The sequence below is a fragment of the Blennius ocellaris genome (assembly GCF_963422515.1).
Source record: "Blennius ocellaris genome assembly, chromosome: 15".
Classification (NCBI taxonomy): Eukaryota; Metazoa; Chordata; class Actinopteri; order Blenniiformes; family Blenniidae; genus Blennius; species Blennius ocellaris.
The window spans coordinates 15,767,240-15,788,207 of NC_137664.1; the positions used below are offsets into that span (position 1 = coordinate 15,767,240).

A 20,968-nucleotide genomic window follows, 5' to 3' on the forward strand; every position below is an offset into this window, starting at 1 on the left:
GGATGGTCCCCGATGGCTCAATGACCTTTTGTCTTCCAACAAAAGGTATTGTGAGATCAGTAGCAGGTTACAGCTATTAAATAAGGTGAGACTATGGGGCAGACAGGAGTAGGCGACTGCAATTTCTCTATTCTTAACTATCAAGACAAAATGCAAGCTCACTTGCAAGGTTTCATCATGTGTGATTCCAACAAATATATAATTGGTCATTAAAATTCCTTGGTACATCTTGAATATGTTTTCATGTGGTTTTTCTAAGATCTTGTCTACACAACATTTTCAAGTGAAAATGGAAAACATGTATTGCATCTTGGAGGTTTGTTTACAAGACAATGGTGCTCTGACTTTTGGGAAGGCTCCAAACGTGGAACTTTTCAAAAACACTCCCAACGCCATCTCCGTTCAGACGGCAGCAAATTAAACTTATCTAAAACGCTGGTACTGTCCTTATGGACCATGGACATAGGAAATAGTTCTTCTGCACATCCGAGAGTAGATGGTCAATAACAAAGAGGCGGACTCTACAGTGTCATGATGCCCAGTCCTTATTCTTCCAGGACTTGATCGTTTTATAGTGCAGTCAACAGTGTTAGCAATCCAACTTCATCGTCTGTCCATACCAATGTCATATTCAGCATATCATATTCAGCAGCACATCTGTGTATGGTTTATTACAAAAACAACCAATGGCAGCAACTAGTGGCCAGGCATGAAAACAACCTCTTTGTCAGCATATCTGCCATTTCCATGTAAATAGATTTCTTTTTTCAAACGTTTCCATGCAAAACTTTTCTGAAACAAAAACGCAAAATCAATGCGCTTGTATAGTTGCCGTGTAAACTGGGCTGAATTCTTACTTCCGAATTGCAATGAAATCAGCCAGCTGAAACACTGTTCTACCTGCATCTATGTCACATTGAAATCTTTATTTAAACATAAGACATTTGTACAAGGGTTATATGCCTGATAAACAGATAACAGGAGTACAGTTGCAAAGCAATTTCTTAAATTTATAGAACTCTACTCTTTCAATACAGCTCCTGCCTGTGGTGCTTCAAATTCAAAACCTCTAATTTAAAAGTGAAAGGCATGAAGTCTGCTTGATAATAGTTAAAACTTGATCAACAAAACCGATGTGTACAGATGCCAAATTTGTATTCATGAGCAATTGGTAGCATAAAGGAAATCATGTTGCAGTGTAAAAAGACAATGGGTCAAAATAAACAATATTTTTCTAAACTGATATTTCAATTATATGTACCAGAAATCACCAATGCAGAAAATAAGCAAAAACTGCAGTCACTATTTTAAGAAAAACACTATATTGTTCCAATCAATATTTTGCTTTAATCTCCGGCACTGTTCTGACCCACTGATTACCATCAGAAAACAATTTAGTGAGATTCTGTATTAAAGCATAAAATGCCTATTTTTGTACCTTGCTAAAAAAAACCCTAGATCAAACATTATCCAGGAAGAGAGGTTTCATTACATCCTTTTGCTTCATTGTGAAAAAGCGTGTTATGCCTCAGAGTCATTTCTTCCATTAAAGAACCTGGGTCATTATTGGCCTAAGTATAACGAAACTCACAATTGAAATTCTTCATCTGGAATACATTTAATAATAATAGGGTATTATTCCCCATTTTATTCCCCTACATTAAATAATACTATTCCCAGAGCCCATTAAGAAACTTAATCATCACGGGCTGGAACACACTGCAGAACGATAATTACAGTTGATGATATTCACAGATAATTCACACATAAGATTTTTTTTCTCTCTCTATTTTAGCTTCACTGTCTTTTGCTTCTTCCACAGCTGGCAGGCTTACACGTCATCACAAGCTGTCCGCGGTTGACGATTTTCATACGCTTGGGGAGCCAAGAATTGAAAAAAAAAAATGTGCCAATGGTAGAAAGGGAAGAAGATAAAAAGAGGTGAAACAGGAATAAAAGGGAAAAAAAAGACAAAAGGTATAAAAATAGACACATGGGAGGGAGAAGAATAAATCATTTACATACGCAGTCAGGTCATCAGGGTTTAAATATTCATTATGGGTGTCAAGTCGAAGCTTTTAGATCTTGTGGGATACAGTTACGCTTCTCGACTTATTCGATGTTTATGTTCGCTGAATTATGCATCAAAACCAGCACTATAAATACCCATAGTCTGTTTTTTTTTGTTTTTTTTGTTGCTGTTGTATCTATAAGAAGGAGCTCTTGCTTTGAAGTAGCGGTGCCAGAGTTCAGGGCGTAAATCTAACCAGCCCTACTCAGGCCCATGAGATATACAATGTGGGATAAAAAGAAACCGCCATTAGTGGATAATACTGCTGCACGAGATACATTACCTGCAGTAACGAGTGCAAACCACTGCGAAGAGCAGGCTGACATTTATTCCTGAGGAGCTCAGCTGGAACAATGCCCAATGATGATGACACAAGATGGCATTTTGATGGAGACTTTGCACATTCTGGGGACCAGATGCGTGATCTCTCCATTATAGGATAATTTCTCTTAATATTCACACTTAAAGTGTCGACATTCCAGCGCGTCGGGATTTTCAGGGAGAAGACTTCGGCTCAGCTCAATGACACTTCGATACATATCCCAGATTACACCTGTGACACTTGAGAATCAGTGAATCCAAACATCCATGGAATTACATTAATGTTGATCTCATTCCTATAGATAGAAGGTAAAAGGACCTGCTGGAGCCAAGAGGAAAGAATTGTAATGAGTGCGTAGAAGGAGTCTGTGACATGGGACCAGCTGGGATGCGAGATTGAATGAGAGCAGAACATTTAGTCCGGTATCCTAATGTATCTGATAGATCAAATTAATGCAATTATCTGCTTCTGTATATTCAGGCTGGTGATCGGCACACATGGCAAAGTTTGAGAAACACTGTATATATAATGTTTTGATTTCCAAAATATCTTAAATTGATTCCTTTTATCAATCCATCATACAAACAACATGTAACTCAAGTTTGGTGTTCACTTGTTACATCCCAGTTCACGGCTGCACTGCTGTTTGCCCTTTCCCCTTTGTTCATCACCCACAACCTTTCATTTGCATTATTCTGGCCCATGTTTTCTCTGTCTCTCCCATCTGTCCATCTATCGCTGACCACATTGATTATACATCTCCAACCGCTCTCTCTTCAGTTACTTTCCACCTATCCATTTATTTGCCACCTAGTCTTTCCCTTTGTTTCTTCCCTTCCTTCATGTTTTCCTCTTTGTCTCTCACTCTTGGTTACTCTCTCCCTCTCCGCTCTCTGCTGGGTGTCCTGTTCCCTCCCTCTTTGGGAGTAGCAGACCTCCTGACTGCTTAGTATTGATCCTCCTATCTCTTCACTCGCTATCCCTCTCTCTCTTGTTCTCTCTCTTTCTGCCTCACACACATACACACATATTAGGGTGACAAGATAAAAGGGTCTGTATGCCCCACGGCAAAGTCAGCTAAACAAGAGACCAGGGGCTTCCAGCTCCTAGTATGTGTATCAAGAACAGAAACACTTAAACCCTTGGCTACTAACATGCAACCGAATCACCGACAGGAAACACTGGGAAATTACCATTGGATTTATTTACCACAAGCTTATTTTTATATATTTTCATCATCTGTAAAGTCAGGCTCTGTGTGAAATAACATGAACCTTGTAGAATGGGCCAAACATTTACAGCTGTTGCCTCAGAAAGCTGAAGGCAACAGCACGCTCCGATCTCTGTGAGAAAAAAATTCTGAATTATAACACTATTTATAAGCCTGTGCCTTTGGGGTGGGAGCGTGTGGGGGATACTTGACTCTAACTGGAAGTTTCTTGTTTTTCTGTAAAAGACTGTTCAAGCAAAGCTGTCTTGGAGGTTGCCGTAGAGGCCAGGTCTTGTTAATGCATATGTAAACAAGTGAAAGCTGGGGAAAACAGGAAGTTGGGACTCTAGCTTGTGTTTTATCAGGTGCCTTTATCTCCTTGGTTTAGAATGCAAACCGCCACATTCATTACTTTCACTACAGATTTGTCGGATGGAAGCAAGTGAGGCATGGTTTGTAGTAGTAAGCACTTTCCCACCAAACCTTGAAGACCCAGGCTTGTTTCTGGGCTGTCTGTGCACAGTTTGCATGTTCTACATTAGGTCCTGTTTACACAACAACGTTTTAACAATCTTTTTTTCTCCCCAGCCTTCTCCAAAAAAACCCCAAAAAACTCCGTCCTCACCTCCCTATGAACAGTGCTCAACACGAGTCTTCAGGGCATGAAATACACACACCAGGCCTTTAGGAGTGCTGTGACTCACCAAATGCACCCAAAAATGCAGAAGACGACAGAGCACAGAAATATTGAAGCTCATAAACCTCAATATAATGCTAGTTCTATAGCTCCACGCTCCAGGGAGTTGGACGGCACGAGCCGGGGTTTTCGAATTTCCCCACTCTGGTACTCGTGTTAAAAAAAACCTGTTGACACACTTCCAATACACCACCTCATGTGGATGACAGGTAAAAAAAAAACACTTTAGGTTAACCGGTTTCATGGTGTGGACGACCCTTCAAGGTGGAACCTTTTGAAAACGCAAAGACGGCAATAGTAAATTATCCTGCAAAGGCATCCACAGTAGATGGACAATAACAACAATGGCGGCCTCCAGTGTGTCATTACTCCCAGTCCATATTCTCCTGGGACTTGATAGTTTTATCGTTGAGGGTCACCCGGAATAGCAATTCAACTTCATCGTCTGGCCATATGAATGTCCTTGTACTTGCTATCATTAATGTTTATTGCTTATGGCTCTCTGTGTGCATGTGTGTGTGTGTGTGGTTTCATCACAAAAATAGCCAACAGTGTTATGTTTTTAGCGTTTATGATGTTTCCGTGTAGACGGACATACAACATGTGCGACCATGCCCATACCTGTGTGAACTTACACCAACACTGTGATGGACTAGCGAACACTGTACACTGCTCTTTGTCTAATGGGACTGAAAAAAAGAGTCTCCATGATTGAGACTTGAAGAAAAAAGATTTCAAAGATATCATGGTGGGGAGGTGGACGCAGAGCCCAAAACAATTAGTCAAAAATCACTACATGAAATACTGAATCTACTTTTGTTGGGCTTGTTTGTCAGTCTATTCATGTACATTTCCATAGATGCAAAGATGTGAAAAGAAAGATGCTGTGCTTTTTTTGCGTAGCAGCAATTCTAGTGACCCATATAGCCTGTGTGCGCTCTTAGATGAAATAAAATCTACAAATAAAACCAAGAAAAATCCCATATTTTCTCCTCATGTTTCAGTGCAACTGCTTTTTAAAATCAGTTTACAACCCTGTCTTTTTCCAGCTGGCATGCTCAGAATGTAGAGCATGATGCTTTTGTTCAAAGCCCCCTTTCAGCAGAGTAACATCATACATTTCAAATGGGAATACAACCCCTACCCGTGGCGATGTTAGTGCCATGCTCAATCTGCTGCCCCCCCAGAGCTAACAAGAGGTTGTCGGGAATCGATACCTGGCTTGAAAAACGATGTGACTTTCAGCTGCTGAGGCCACATCAATCACGCTATTACCATTAGCTCATCTCTCGACACCAACTTGGGCTCCTCTCCTCTCTCCCCGTGCCCCTCCCAACCTCTCCCTCCACTCCCATGTCACAGCTCTCTCTTTCCTTCCCTCTCTCCCTCCCTGCCAGCTCAGCGGATGCCCCTTGTCACAGCTCCTATTTCAGCCTTCTGAAGTTTCCTAATTGATCGCAATTAGAGCCGCTACAGAGCAAAGAGATGGTGGGCGGTGGTGCGAGTGTGTGTGTGTGTGTGTGTGTGTGTGTGTGTGTGTGTGTAACATACACACACAAAGTGATTAAAATCAATGAACCTGTTTGAGAGTGGTTATATTAGCAACTGCACTGCATTTGACCACAGGCTGCTGGGGTGAAAAAAATGAAATAAAACATGATATGAGGGGAGGAGGGGGAGAAGAGAGGAGACAGACACAGAGCGACGGTGAGTCACAACAAAATAGAAAAACAAAAGAGAGAGCCTGCATTGCTAAAACAAATGTGTTCAAATGAAACTTCATAAATACAATTAAAGATAACCTTTGATGGCAAATATATATATATATATATATATATATATATTTGAGATACATTTTGATCTAAACTGATGTCAGTTGTGGCATGTTTTCACTGCAAATTCACACCGCTGGGAATACCAGCAGGTAGCCTCTAGTGGCTGTATTAATGGTGACAGGAACAAAGGAGCACTTCAGGAAGGGAAAGTATAGATTGAAAAAAAGAAAAATCAGTAACTCAAAGCTGGTTGGAGGTGTTTTGATAATCAAAGATCTTTATCTAGGACCTTGAACGTCTACAGGTAATAGTCTATCTTAAATCATGATTAGCACCACTATAAAGAGTCAGCCCTCAGAGATAGAACATATCCACGCATATCCGTGTTTACCCTGTGATGGACTGGCGACCGGTCCAGCATGTACCCACCTTTACACAGAGTCCACTGAGATCAGCTCTACCCCTCTGGTGAGCTTGGTAAAGCTGTCAGCGCTGTTGGTTATTTTTTAAATTAAATCACACACACACACATGTGCAGAGAATAATTTACTATAAACATTAACAATAATGGAGGCTTCCATTGTTCTTATTGTCCATCTACATACACATGTGACGAAGAGCTATTCAACGCATAGTTATAGCATTTCAAGAAAGTTGCGTTTTCCCATGGAGACAGAGTCGGAGCATTGAGAGTCATTTTCCAGCTCTCCAGCAGCGCTATCATATGTGCAGCATTGGACCATTAGTACCACAGTAGCATCGTCATTCCAACTTGAATGGACTAGAGCTTTTAAAGCTTTAATTTTGAAAATTGACAGAATTATCTCCGTTGCATCCATCTATGACTCACGCTTGTGTAGGTCACGTGATACATTAGCGCTGATATTAAACCTATGAGATAGCAAAATGAGTAAAAATCAGTCGTCTTGGGAAGGTTTCTTTGCAAAGGGGAAAAGGCCCAGTGAGGAGACAGAAGAATAACATAAAAGTAAGTAGAAAGACATACAAGTACACAGTGATTCACGTGTATTATTATATTTGCAAAATACCACCGTTTTTGTGTAGGTCATATCATTTTGTTGTATTTATCCGCCACACCTTAAGGCCGGTCCGTGAAAACATTGTCTGACATTAAACCGGTCGGTGGCGCAAAAATGGTTGGGGATCGTTGATGTAAAGCTCTCAGAACATGGCAGAGAGAACCTTAACCTCAGAATTAGACATATTAGCAAGAGTGAGAGGAAAAACAGGAGTTGGGATAAAACCCGAGAGGCAGACAGATGTGGCAGGCAGGGGTAAGAGAGACATGGAGAGTGAAGGATTTGTAATAGAGAGATAGACCAGAATGACAAAGGGGAAGAATAACAATGGCGCGAAAGCCTCTTCCATCCTCCTTGCAAACGTCCCTGATCCGTTTTTTTTCTCTCATTTAAATTCTTCTCCATTGTCATTGCAATCCCAGCCTAACCCCCCACCACTTCGCAAACACACACACACACACACACACACACACACACACACACACACACACACACACACACACACACACACACACACACACACACACACACACACACACACACACACACACACACACACACACACACACGACAATGCTTGTGGACATTACAGCCTGCTGACCTCCAGCAGCAAGCGGGACCATCCCGGGGAGCCGTGCTCGCACATCTTCGCTAATCCCCATCAACTGGCTCTCGCGTTGCACACCCCGACAAAGCCTGCTACAGCGATAGGCTCAAGTTTCCCCCAGACTACAGATGTCTATGTGACCTTAGCCGTGCTAACATGGGGTGGGGAATAGCAAGCAGCTTGTCACCAAACATCTAGTGTCTTGTCAGCGACAAAAAGGGCAAGGCAGGCCGGCACAACGCTCCGCCAAGCCTTGGTTGTCAACATGTGAAGTTGATGAGGCTAAGTTTTGGGTTTTTTTTAATTATTATTATTATTTCTTGTCTTAACATTCTCTGGTCAGCAGTTCATAAAACCAGAGGCCACACACACACACTTGTCAGTATTGGTATCTTAAAGTGTCGGCACACTGATCTCATCAGTGTTATCCTGTGGCGTCTTCAGAGCTGTCCGACGGCGGCGGTGGCGGGTCGAGAGAAGAACGTCTCGTCAGCATGGTCAGGACACAGCTGCGTTAATACAATTCGTTGGCTTATCACTCCCTTGTCAGCACTTCTATGTCGCACAGTGCCGGGATTGCAGACTGATACATGGCTAAAAATGAAATATGAGAGGTAAGAACATACTAAAAGTGAGGAATCAACTGAAAATTTACGAGATCTACGATAAAAACAATTCCTGGGTTATCATTAAAAAGAACGTGAGTGACTTCCTGACTGTGAAAGCAATCAATTATATTTGATGCAATCCCTTGTGGATATAAAGCGAGTTCAAGCTTTCATAGATTACTTCTAAATTAATGACACAAATTGAAACATTCCAAAGACCTGCAGTATGGTCCATAGACTTGTCCTCTAATTCACATCCAATATTGGATTACGTGAAGAAAAAAAAAGCCATTTCCAAATGTGCATTGCTAACTAATGAACTCTTTCAAGGGCGGCTGTGAGCAAAATGAAAGAATATTAGCTATTCTGAAAAGGAACAAAAACACATCCTGATGCTCGACATAATGAGTGAAGTTGGGAGAGCTCTCAGGTCATTTTGAATCCATTATCACAGGACAGGCTCTTAGGTAATGTGTACACACTTATATGTATACATGCACATACATACACAACACCGTGAAAATTGGAGGATAGAACAACTGACGCAAATGTGCACACATACAGCAGAGGGGCGCGGTACAAAAAATAAATAACCTTGGCGTAATTGCAAAGCTAAAAGTCCATTGCAAAGTCAATTTTGAGGCAAAGTGCATTAGCAAAGCAAATTAGGAAGTACTATAGGGCACAGTGTAGCCAAATCAGTCAAGCCAAGTCAATATGATCTAAAGACAAAAAAAAAAGTGTTCATGCATGTACTGTGAATGTCACCGTGTCCGGGATCAGCTGCCTCTGTGTTCGTGTTTGTGTGTGTGTATGTCTGATTCTGGTGACAGGGCGACCCAGAGGGATCAAAACACACACTCTCACATTACTGATGGCCGCCCCCCACATACAAGACACTTAACAGCAGGAGGCACATGCACTTGTCCCATCATGGTGGAAACATTCATACTCAGAATGATTGCAGTCATCAAAGGTTACAAACACGAAGTAAAAGTTTATGTGGATCGTCTCACATTTTACACTTAATTTATCAATGTAGACAAATTCATTCCTAAGGCCTTGTTTCCACCACAACATTTTCAGGTGAAAACAGATTATTTTTGTTGCGTTTTGGGTGTGCGCCGACATGACAACGGTACTTGCAACTGAAAATTCCACTTTTTGAAAACTCTGTTACTGCAAATGCACACCTCTGCCGTAGTAAATAGTTCTTCTCCACATGCACGAGTAGATTGAGAATATCAACAATGGTGGCGTCTAAAGTTGCAAAACACTAAATCCACATTTTCCTGGGACTTTGTAGATTTACAACTGACATAATCTGCAATGGAGCGATCCAACTTTGTCATCTGCCAAATCATGACCTGGCATGCTAACTACATTTTCAGTGTTTCTGCCATTTCCATTTAGATGGATGTTGTTTTCCAAAATGCCTAAATACAAAACTTTTCGGAAACAAAAACACAAAAACAATGGGCTTTCACTTGAAATATTGTCTTGTAATTGTGGACTAAGAATATCCCTGTCAAGTATTTGGCATTTTATTAATGATTCCTTTAAAATTGTTTATTAGAAACTGTTTTACTATTTCAGCTGAATGCAATAAGTATTTATGAGTGTGTTTGTTTGTTTTGTTTTGGGTTTTTTTAAACTGAAATATGGTACAATAAACAAGATGATGCTAATGCAAAGTTTGGAAATAACAGGATACGTCCTTTATGGGGAAAAGTTATTTCTTACAAACCAGGTCATCTGCTTAAATGACAAGACTGTTGACAAATACAAGCAACTAACCTGGTCACTGTGAACTTGTGAAAAAGACAGATTTTGGTCAGACAAACTTGTAGGTTAAGTATGGTCCTCCAATGTTACCACATGTATTTTCATTTTGTTATATTATATTACTTTGTGTTACATCATATTGTGCTATGCTATTATTAATACACAATTGCTTGATCAACTCAGAATGTGGGCAATAAAGATTAAAAAAAAGTTCCCTAACAGAAATGTAAGAACTGCTCTATTGTGACATAAATGTGACAAAACTAATTCAAAAAGGTTATAACCTCCATTCTGTTAATATTTCCACTCAGCCTACTTCTATTATTGCAGAGGAAAAAGTCTGCATGACCTTGCTATTCCTTGCTTTAACTTACTGTATAATGAACACAAAACTCCAATTGTGACCTATACAGGCTCAAAAGCAATGTGCTGCAAAGCCAAAGTGTTTATCAACAATTCTCTCAGTAAAGAAAGTGAAGAAAAGATGTTAAGTACAATGCTGGTCCAATTGTTGCTGCAGTTTTGAGAGTGATGGAATGAAACAATGACCTGAAGCAATGTGACTTCATAAGCCATTAAACTCCTTATGAAGTTGGAGGTCTTGGAAAACAGATTACATATCCAGAAAGAAGAGTCTCAGCTGAAGTGATAATTCATCTGCAATCTCATTAAGATTCTTACCTGTAACTGATCTGGCAAGAGCTGCTGCGCTCCTGAGCCCCAGTCTCCCGAGTCTTTCCTCTTTCCAATTCATTTAATATGTCTTGTGTTTGTGAGCATCAGCTCTTTGTTTGCTGTGATTATGCAACATGACATATGCCTTGCTGCGAGCCAAACGTGCCGATGGGGACCATAAATTCGTGAACTTGAACTCAATTACGTCTGCGTCGACGAAGAAAACCGTTGTTGTAATTGCGTTGTGTCACACCTGTTTGTCAGCACCGACCCTAAAGCTTCTGCGGTCGCTTGTGTCCTCGGTTCAATTCCCTAGACCTGCTTTAGGGGTGGGAGGGGTAGGAGAGGGAAGTGAGGAACCCTCTCCCTTCACTCATCAACTATAGTCGAGTTACCCGTGGGCGAGGCCCCTCCACCTCCCGCTTTCTCTGCTACAGCTGCCGAGGGAGCGACAATTTGCATTTGCTAATTCCGTATGCAAATATCATCAATCTTGTATGTATAAGAAAATAAATCTGTGAAAATTGGATGCGAGGAATTTGTTTGTAATTGCAAATGAGTGGCATTCAACTTTAGCTTCAGGGCTCTGAAGTGAGTAAAAGTGTGTACACATACTATTAGTGTTCAAAGCGATGCGACGCACATGGACTTCCCTGTGTGAAACCTTATAGCCCTGAGCGGCCAGTGTGAACGCACAGGCAGTGGCCTGTGTGGAATCTGGATATCTGTCTATGTGTGTGTCTGTAGCCGTCGGTGTATTTCCTATCGGGGTGTGTGTGTGTGGGTCACTGGCATTTCTGGACAGAGGAACCCTATACTGCTGTGCAGAATCCTTTCAACACCCGCCGCTCTGCTACACACACACACACACACACACACACACACACACACACACACATACACATACACATACACATACACACATACACACACACACACACACACACACACACACACACACACACACACACACACAGCTGCTGACACATGCATGTCACCACAGTGACCAGATACAGCCGAAGACATGCTACTGACAGAAGCAGAGACCACCATACTGGAACTTCAGAGATTTCTCAAATGTGGCAAACCAGTCAAACACACACATGCATTTTTAACACAAACACATCATCTAAGAGCACCATGTTATAAATGCCAGCACTTCAACAGACTATCCTCATTTTTGTGCCATGTCTTCATATGTGCCAAACAGGAAATGGCCAGATTGTCTTTTCTGGCTTGTATGGCTTTCATGGTTGATTTCATCTTGATTGCTCCCCACTAAAAGCTTCCAGTGATGGTAATTTGTGAGATGATTCTAAATGACACGCTGTATACTTAAGCAAAGATGGGAAAGATCAAGAGTGACACTTGTCGTCGGTTCATAAAAAGAAGAAAAACGGATGTCACAAACGAGTGGGATGTTAAAAGAAAGTAATTGTGAATAGCAAAAGCAGCCTGTGACACTTAAAGGCTGCTGCACCAGTGAGTTCATAAAGCACACAGATTTCACACGTTTTAAGTAAGCTTACCTTGGACAAGGCAAAGTGTCAGCACAATCTCCTCTTCACCCTAAACAACACACAACCAAAGACAATGGGTTACACAGTGTATGTAACAGACTTGAGATGTGAAAACAACAATACAAATATATAAATTAATCAATCAATCAATTAATCAATCAATAATAATTATTGTTGATGAACAACAAATCAAAATAAAATATAAAGAGAAACCTTTGCAGGCTTCAAAACCATTTGTTGGGACAGCCATAGTGTCGATTAAAGCCCAGAGTATGTTGCGGCGAGCTGATTGTTTCAACAAAGCAGCTGTCATCATCATCGGTGGCGATGAGCTTATCTTTTGGAAAATATAATATACATTCGGGAAATAGTTCAGTGTTTTGAAATGTGATCAACTGCCATTTATAAGAGCTGAAGCTCCAACATGTCTTGATCACGATACTAGCATTGATTCAATTTACAGTTCAATATATTTAAAAGTTTTTGGATCATCCGCTTAAAGTGTTTCACGATTCAGACGCATTTGAACTGTGCTAAATTCCACTGTCGTAGAAATATATCAGACTGTAAAGACATTATATATAAATCAATGCCAAGGGACTCACGAACAATAATGTGAAAAGTCAGGATCTAAATGTATCCAGCGCATCGGCTGCCTACAGCAGTCTTATCTACTCTGTGCATTCAGTCGCTCCCCCACCTCCTCTCATTTCTCCATTGCCCCCTTTTTTTGCCCATCTGGTTTCCATTCTCTCCACCTGCCCATCAGTCTGCAGCCGGGGACAGGTGAGCCTATTACACGCTTCTCACACTGTCTGCGACGGCACGCACGCACGCACGCACGCACGCACGCACGCACGCACGCACGCACGCACGCACGCACGCACGCACGCACGCACGCACGCACGCACGCACGCACGCACGCACGCACACACACACACACACACACACACACACACACACACACACACACACACACACACACACACACACACACACACACACACACACACACACACACACACACACACACACGCGCTACTTCATGCCAATTTAAGTCTCCATGCACATCAGCCAAATCTGCAGCGCTGTAACACGGCTGTTACTGCAGCAGCGTCACGCTCTGATGAAGTAGTCTTGTGTCCATCCTATAAAAAAAACCCCACCAAAAGACAGGGGGGATACCACACAAGATTATTTTTATATAATACATTGAAATGACCAGATACAATTAATACATTAAGCTCTAAATTGAGACTTTTGAAATTTAATTGAAAGATTCATCAAAGGAGAAGAAAAAAAATTTATAACATTTTTAACAGTAACCAAAAACACAGGAGACTTGGCCTGAAGGTTTCACTTTGCAACACGTTTAAACCCTGTGTGTTATCCAGGTCAATGCACAGCAAACACATTAAATCCAACCATCACCGCTAAGTGGTAATAACTTCTATATAGTCGGACTTAGAGGTTGTTGATCAATACAAGTGAGTCAACATTTACTCCTCCAGGATGTCATATCATCCATGAGAAAATTAGAAGCTATGAAGCATGCTTTTTTTTTTTTTTTTCCTGGGACCTTAATCCAATGTCCAGATCTTCTCCAACTGCGCCAACATGGATATTGCCTCTTGTTCATCAGTTGTTTGATGACTAACTAATGACAAACTTCCTGGATGTCTTGTTTACTAGTATTAAACCCCAAAAGAGCTGGAGCTAGTTCTGGGTTGGGACCAATATTTAAACCAGATGTGGTTTGATAGTTAAACAACTGGTTTGAGGACAGAAAAACAAGTGACAAGCTGGCGCCTGTTTTTTCCACGTCCACAGTGAAATTGAAGGGGTTAGAACTCTGAGAACCAAGCAAAGCTCAATTAACTAAATTTTTTAAAGCACACTCTCAATACAACATGGGTTATCTGTGAATTATTCCTTGAAGGTCCTCATGTAGACATAACCAAAGTTTGGCAATAACACCGGCCTAAAGCCCACAACAGAGTCTTTCAAGTCAAAAAGCATTACTGTACATGTGTTTGGGCTTGTAATAGTCAAACTCAAGCCACAGTCCGTGCCTCCAACGTCTCACATTGGCTTTGCTTGAAAGTCTTTTCCAGGCGCACCCCTGTGCATTTCCTGACACACCTTTGTTAACAATCAATAATCATCTTTGATCCCACACACTGAACTGCAGACCACCAAACAACCATCTTCTGGATTCTTCCTGTGGAAGATGACAAACAATCACCTTTTGTCCAGTCTCCCCGATGATTGCAGCCTTGTGCATTTGCTGGATTTAAACTGCAGTAACAATAATAAGTGGAAACTCATTTCCTGAATACTGGAAAAGGATTATATGATTGAAAACATTTGTAAGAAAAATAATGCATTTTCATTGACCACCTTCATCTTCTCAGGCCTTGTGAGTACTTCATCCAAGTCATGTGCACCCATTGCCGAGAGTATAACCGGATCTATCTGTACATGTTGCAATATGACAAACCTTGAATTGCATATAGAGTAAATACAATTGTGTACTATTTTTACTTTCGCCTTCATTCTGATGTTGCTCTCTTTGCGGTTCCTACACCACAGAAATTCTGACCTCAGCATCAGGTTATAGGATGATTTCATTGTTGTCCATTTCACTTCTGTGCGTGTGCGTGTGCGTGTGTGTGTGTGTGTGTGTGTGTGTGTGTGTGTGTGTGTGTGTGTGTGTAGTCAAATCAGCCTGTCTCAGTTCCTCCAGAGGCATCGGTGGCCTAACGGCTATTTATCTGTTCCCAGAACCTTTGTATGGCTGCCTGCCTGCTTGTTTGGTGTGTGAAAGCAACAGAAAAGAAAAAAAAAAAAAGAGAGATAGAGGTTTGGGGGGTGAACTGATGCAACATAGCAGCACATGCCATCATGTGACGTGCCACTTTTTAGACAGCTCCATGTTTCCCCTCCATCACTCAGCTGAACTCTTCTTGTTTGCGCCCCTCTATCTCCCTGCCTCACTTTCCCTTTGCTTTCCCCTTCCTACATGCACACACAGTCTCACACAAACATTTTTCTACCCGTTTTCACATTTCTTCCGGGTCTTGACACAAGCTGTACCTTTCCAATTCAGCAGTTCCTGAACTCTCCGGATGACACAATGGGGTTTCACACCAGCCGGGAACACACAAGGGAAACATAAACAGCTTTATAGAAACTAAAAGACAAGCAAACAACCCACAACAAGACCAAACAAATCAGCAAAAAAACCAAAAAAATGAATCCTTCAGGCTTATGCAGCTCCAGATAGGACGTTTGACAGTGTCAGCAGGTCAGGGTGAAAATGATGTATGTGGATAGTGTTCGGATGATTATGCAAAGAAAGCTGAATGAGAAACTGCTAAATTTACAGTATCTGTGACAGAATGAGGGATTAGAATGTGGAGATGAGAATCAGAACAGTGAGAGATGACTCTCAGAGATAATTACGTACTCTGCATGTGTCTTTTCAACAACCCTGTGATGACAGAACACCACAGATCCTCATCCACAGACAGCAACAACCCACAATTACGATTGCTTTACATTAGTCCAATCACAATGCTATAGTGTTGTGGTGTGGGTGGCTTTTTTTCTCCAGTCTTCAGCCAAATCTTGGTACAAACTTAAAAGTCATAGCTATATGTACGGATTGGAGGTTGGAGATATGGAAGATAAATGGCAGTTTGCGTGCTCTTGCAGCCACACATAATGCACCCCACAAGCAGATGTCTGTGGCACCGCATTCATTTTCCGCAAAAATAAAGCTCCCAGTGAGGAGGTCAAAGTGGCCCGGGCTCCTTAAGATGTAACTGATGGTGCACGTCACCTCTCAACGACTTCAGCATGGCTATGTATGAATTGATGGAGCGTTGCTTGCAGTGATTCTACAGAAAGGAAACGTTTGCATTTTATTTCTAAAGTAGCGGCGACCCGAGGGGAAGCGCTGCTCGAGTATAAAAAACACTGCCGTGCACAAACAGACTAAAAATAAAGACAAGGAATTAAAAGGTTACCCTTGCAGGATTACTACTATAAATCAATATGGGCTAAAAGAAATCCTGAGGGCGACAGAATCCAATGTGAATTCAGCCAGCAGTCCCCCCAATCCACCCCGTCTGCTCCGTTTCCCCTGCCGGTTCTGTCGGAGCCGGGGCTATTATTAGCAAGCCAGGGGATCGGGTTAAGAAGATGAAGGCTAAAGGAGCATGGAGAGACAGAGAATTTAACTATGAGCTCAGTGGGAGGTAAAGCTGCAGAAAACAGGTTGGCCTGTTAAGTTTATTTAGCAGAATATGTGATGGAAATTCCCACGAAACTGAATTAGGTACGTGCTGCACAGCACAGCATGAGGCCAACGAAAGCAAGGAAGTCTTAAATTAATGGATTTTTGAAGGTGCTGTTCCGTTTTCTGTGCCATGTTTTCATGTTTATTGTTATTTAAGAGGATAACGTTTAATTACTTGCCTGCACTTGCGGGACGTATTCAACTGCAAAGGTCACATTAGTGTCTGTCCAAGTATTTGGAGTAAAAATAGCTAATGGATGCAATAAAAATGCATTTAATGTAGCCTTCCTTGAAATCATTAACAAATACATTTTAAAAAAAAGTACCTTTGACGTTCTTCCACCGAAATACATTGAGTTATCGCTACATGAATGTGAAGATATTTGATCAAATGTTCTGGAGAAAACACAGCAATCTTTAATCTTTAAACACCTTTTCCTGACAGCTGTTGCCTGAAGACATTTTGTGACACGTAGCGAACGTTACATTGAGAGACAACACAGTGAAAACTAAGCGGAGAGATGTAGAGATGGCTGAGATACTTTCTCAGTTTTATAGATTTAATGTCACATGGAACAAAATTCTTAGTCATTCTGGTTTCATTATTTGGAATATTGCAGTGATATAGGTGACATTCAATGACATAAACGAGAACAATATGTTTGGGCACAAAAGCCATAAGATCGTGAAATGCTGCAAATGCTTGAAAATTAAGATAAATTAAAGCGTGTAGTCATATCACCACTTAACCGTTGAAGCATCCAGTGAGATAAGCTTTAAAAGCACACAAAAGTTTGTGCTCTTTTGCTCTCTCAGTGCCAGGAAGTTTTAGGTTTGAATTTTGATTTTCAAAGTGTTCAACAACAATACGCATGACTACCCTAACTTTGCGATGTACTGTACCTTTACAGCTTGGCTTCCAGTGGCTGGCACCACAAATAATACCAGTTTGCTGTGTTTCATAATTGCAGTCTTATCTCAGTACATCTTCACACTGCATGCATACAAGAGTTTATACTCTATACTCTAAAGTGATGCCAAAAACCCAAAATTTACATCGATCATGAAGTTTTGACAATGGCCATTGCTACTCCATAGGCAATACAATGTTTGAGAAGCACCAGCGAGAAGATTGGCTGGATTAATACTGACAAATTCATCATAAGCAAACATAGCGACGCAAAGAAAAACCTCATAATTCCACAGTTAAGATGTCAGAGGTTAGAGTGCAAAGCAGAGGCTGAGCGTTCAGACTATAAGCCTCATAATCTGCTTCATAACTGTCATCTGACATCACTGCAGCAGATATCCTGGATCCTGCTCTCGCTCTGTCCTCGTGAAATGGGTTGGAGTGTCGGTTTTCACTCTGTCTTGGGATGAAAACAGAGGAACAGACACAGATCCTAACAGAGGGACTCTGGACTGTTTATTATTGCACTTCATAAAGACGTGAAGCAGGATAAAAAAAGGGCTCTCAACCACACAGTGATAAGAATAGAGAAAACTACTACCAGTGTCAAAAAATAAGTCACGGTGCAAATAGCTGCTCAAACCATTTGCCTGTCTAAAACTTGTGTGATGAACCTGCTGGAAAAAAAATACTATACAAATTTTCAACCAATGTTAAACTGGGTGACTTTTTTGTAATCACTCAATACTGGCTTTAATATTAATGTCAAAACAACAGCTCTTTTTCACACTTAAAGGCTTAAATATTTTATACATTGTGCAGCCACATTCATGGTTGAGATTTGTGTTCCCTGTAGTTCTTTCACACACACACACACACACTTTAAAATGTCACTTATGGATCAAATATTCAAGTGAAAACGACTCATTTTTGTGTCTTCGCTTCAGAAAAGTTTTACGTTTGAAAACAATGTCCATTTACACAGAAACGCAAAAAAATGATGGAGTTAGCATGTATGGCCATGAGTTGGTGCTGTTAGTCGTTTTTGTAACGAAACTCGTGCATGTGCAGAAGAACCATTTCCAACATCCGCGGTGCACATGCACAGTAGCAGCATTTCTACATTCTGCATATCTATAAGAAGTCGTATTAAAATGTACATGAATGTTGGCCAGATTATGATGGAGCTGCACTTTTGAAATATTTACATCCTATAAATATGAAAATAGTGGTGATTCTTGTGACTAATACATCTGAAATTTTAGACCTAAATGTCTTCATGCCCTTTGTGTATCACTTGATTTCTTCTTTCGGCTTTGTTGCTTTCCAGCTCAACAGATCTGCTCGACATTTGTCCTTGTTGTTAAATGAGGTCATCAAAGGTAAAGTGGTCAGTTTCACAGAGTCACTGAAGTCTGGATAATTAAAAACCTTAATTTACAGCGTCCCTTGAGCTCGCCTTGCTTGGTTTCACACACAGACACACAGAGAGGGGCTGTACAGATCGTGCCCAAGACGACGTTCACGACAGAGGTCAGCAAACTGAGGTCGACAATTAGTCAGGGCTGAACCCAATCACCTGTCTTTCCCACAAAAGCTACAGTCGGCTCTACATTTAATTTATACACACACGCACGCGCGCACGCATGCACGCACACGCACACGCACACACACACACACACACACTAAATGGAGGCAAGCCGCTCAGCACTTTCTACAGACCAATTCTAGTAGTAAGCGTGGACAAGGCATAAATAGTGGGTTCCATGGCACAGAGAGGACAGCAAGTAATGTGTTTGACATTTTCATTTCTTACAAGACAATTACGTAATGAAAACTAGAATCACCAGACACTGAGTTGCATGCCAAAGGTTTACATCCACATCTCTGCAAACTCCGCAGAATGCTGGTTTTGCTGCAGAGAAGCAACACATTCAAAACTGTACATGTGTTGAACACATATTGCACCCTGCAGCATTGAGGATCTGAACAATCTGCACAATTATGACTGTTTCATGTTGGAGTTAGAATACCATCAGAGATAAAATAGTCTGAGCTGTCGAGTATATTGATATTGACAAATAAAAATTAACTGACATGATCTTCTGGATAGGAAGCATCAATCGATCAATGTATCTATAAAGGCAATTACCGGTATGTAATTGTCATTCTACAGATAACAAACATGGTTACAATAATGAACTACAGATCTGTATTGTATTGTTTTGTGACTGTTTCATGTGGTTCACGTATTATACAAGAAATAAATCAGAAACAGGTTTAAATAAAAATGTGACAGCAAATTGCTACTATTCATTGTAAAAATAAAAAAAAATAAAATAATAAATGTTATTTTAAAATGCCATTATTCATTATTTCTGCAGTTACACAGCAACATTTTGAATACAATGTCAATTCACATGTAAACTGCAGAAATGCTGAAAATTATGTCACTAGTGGGCACTGCAATGAAACCACACACTGACCACCCTGCCAATCAGAATAACATACAACATGAGAAATATTTTCACCATTAATTTGTGAAGCGTCTGAGAAGAAAATGGTCTGGTCATGTCTGGATCAATAAGGTATATTCTGTGTTGACTCAGGGTTGTGTGTTAAGATTACTGTACATTTTCATTATAAAAAAAAATAAAAAGTTTAAAGATGAACAGACAGTATTTGCTGCCACAGAAACTCCTGGCAGGAAGTGTCAATAATGAAACCCATTGAAAGCAAAGCAGAGCTCAAACGCATCCCAAATATCCCACCTGCCTCAGATAGAGTTCATTTAATGTCAGGCTCCAACAGATCAGAAGAAGAATCGGCTTGCGCTTAGAAAGTCGACAGGAAAAAATGTAAATGTCAAGAAAGCCGTTGTTGCTTGTTACGGAGAAATATCCAAGAGGTATTGCTACTACATTTCCTGTCAGAATCACCAAACGTGTTCTGCATAAATCCAATGCGTCAAGGAGACATATCTAACTTTAAGAAAATACAACCCAGGAAGGAGTATCTACTTTCTAATGTCATGATTTTCTTCTTTATTTTCATATTTTCTTATTTTTTTGGCCTCATTTTCTTGGTGAATTATACAGTCTAGAGTCAGGAAAGGTGAAAACCAATAAATCAGCCAAGCTCTGTGATAATAAAGATGATACCTAAATATGAGCTGGTGAATGGACAGGTTACGGGACTTATCCATCACATAACCACTTGCTGGGCATTTACTTCTCAAGATTAGATATAAAGTGTCATGACATTGACACTAATCTAGCAAAGAGGTCAACGATAAAACTTCTGCGTCAACCGTCAATTTTTCCCTTTTCCTTGAGAACAAGCCGGCAAGCCCCAACAAACTTTTATACTACAAATAAAGTGGAGAAAATGAGCTGCGAAATGTCTTTGGCGATAAAAAAAAATCTTCAAAGCTACAAGGGCGACA

At 40.8% G+C, this 20,968-nt stretch overlaps 1 protein-coding gene across 1 annotated transcript in view; it reads right to left on the reverse strand.

Moving 5' to 3' along the window:
* Positions 1–20,968, reverse strand: part of cntfr (ciliary neurotrophic factor receptor) — a 271,731-nt gene that overhangs the window by 217,792 nt on the left and 32,971 nt on the right. The window contains exon 2 of the mRNA XM_080510318.1: positions 12,320–12,359. The gene's annotated coding sequence lies outside the window, so the exon portion shown is untranslated. The remainder of the gene's footprint in view (positions 1–12,319; positions 12,360–20,968) is intronic.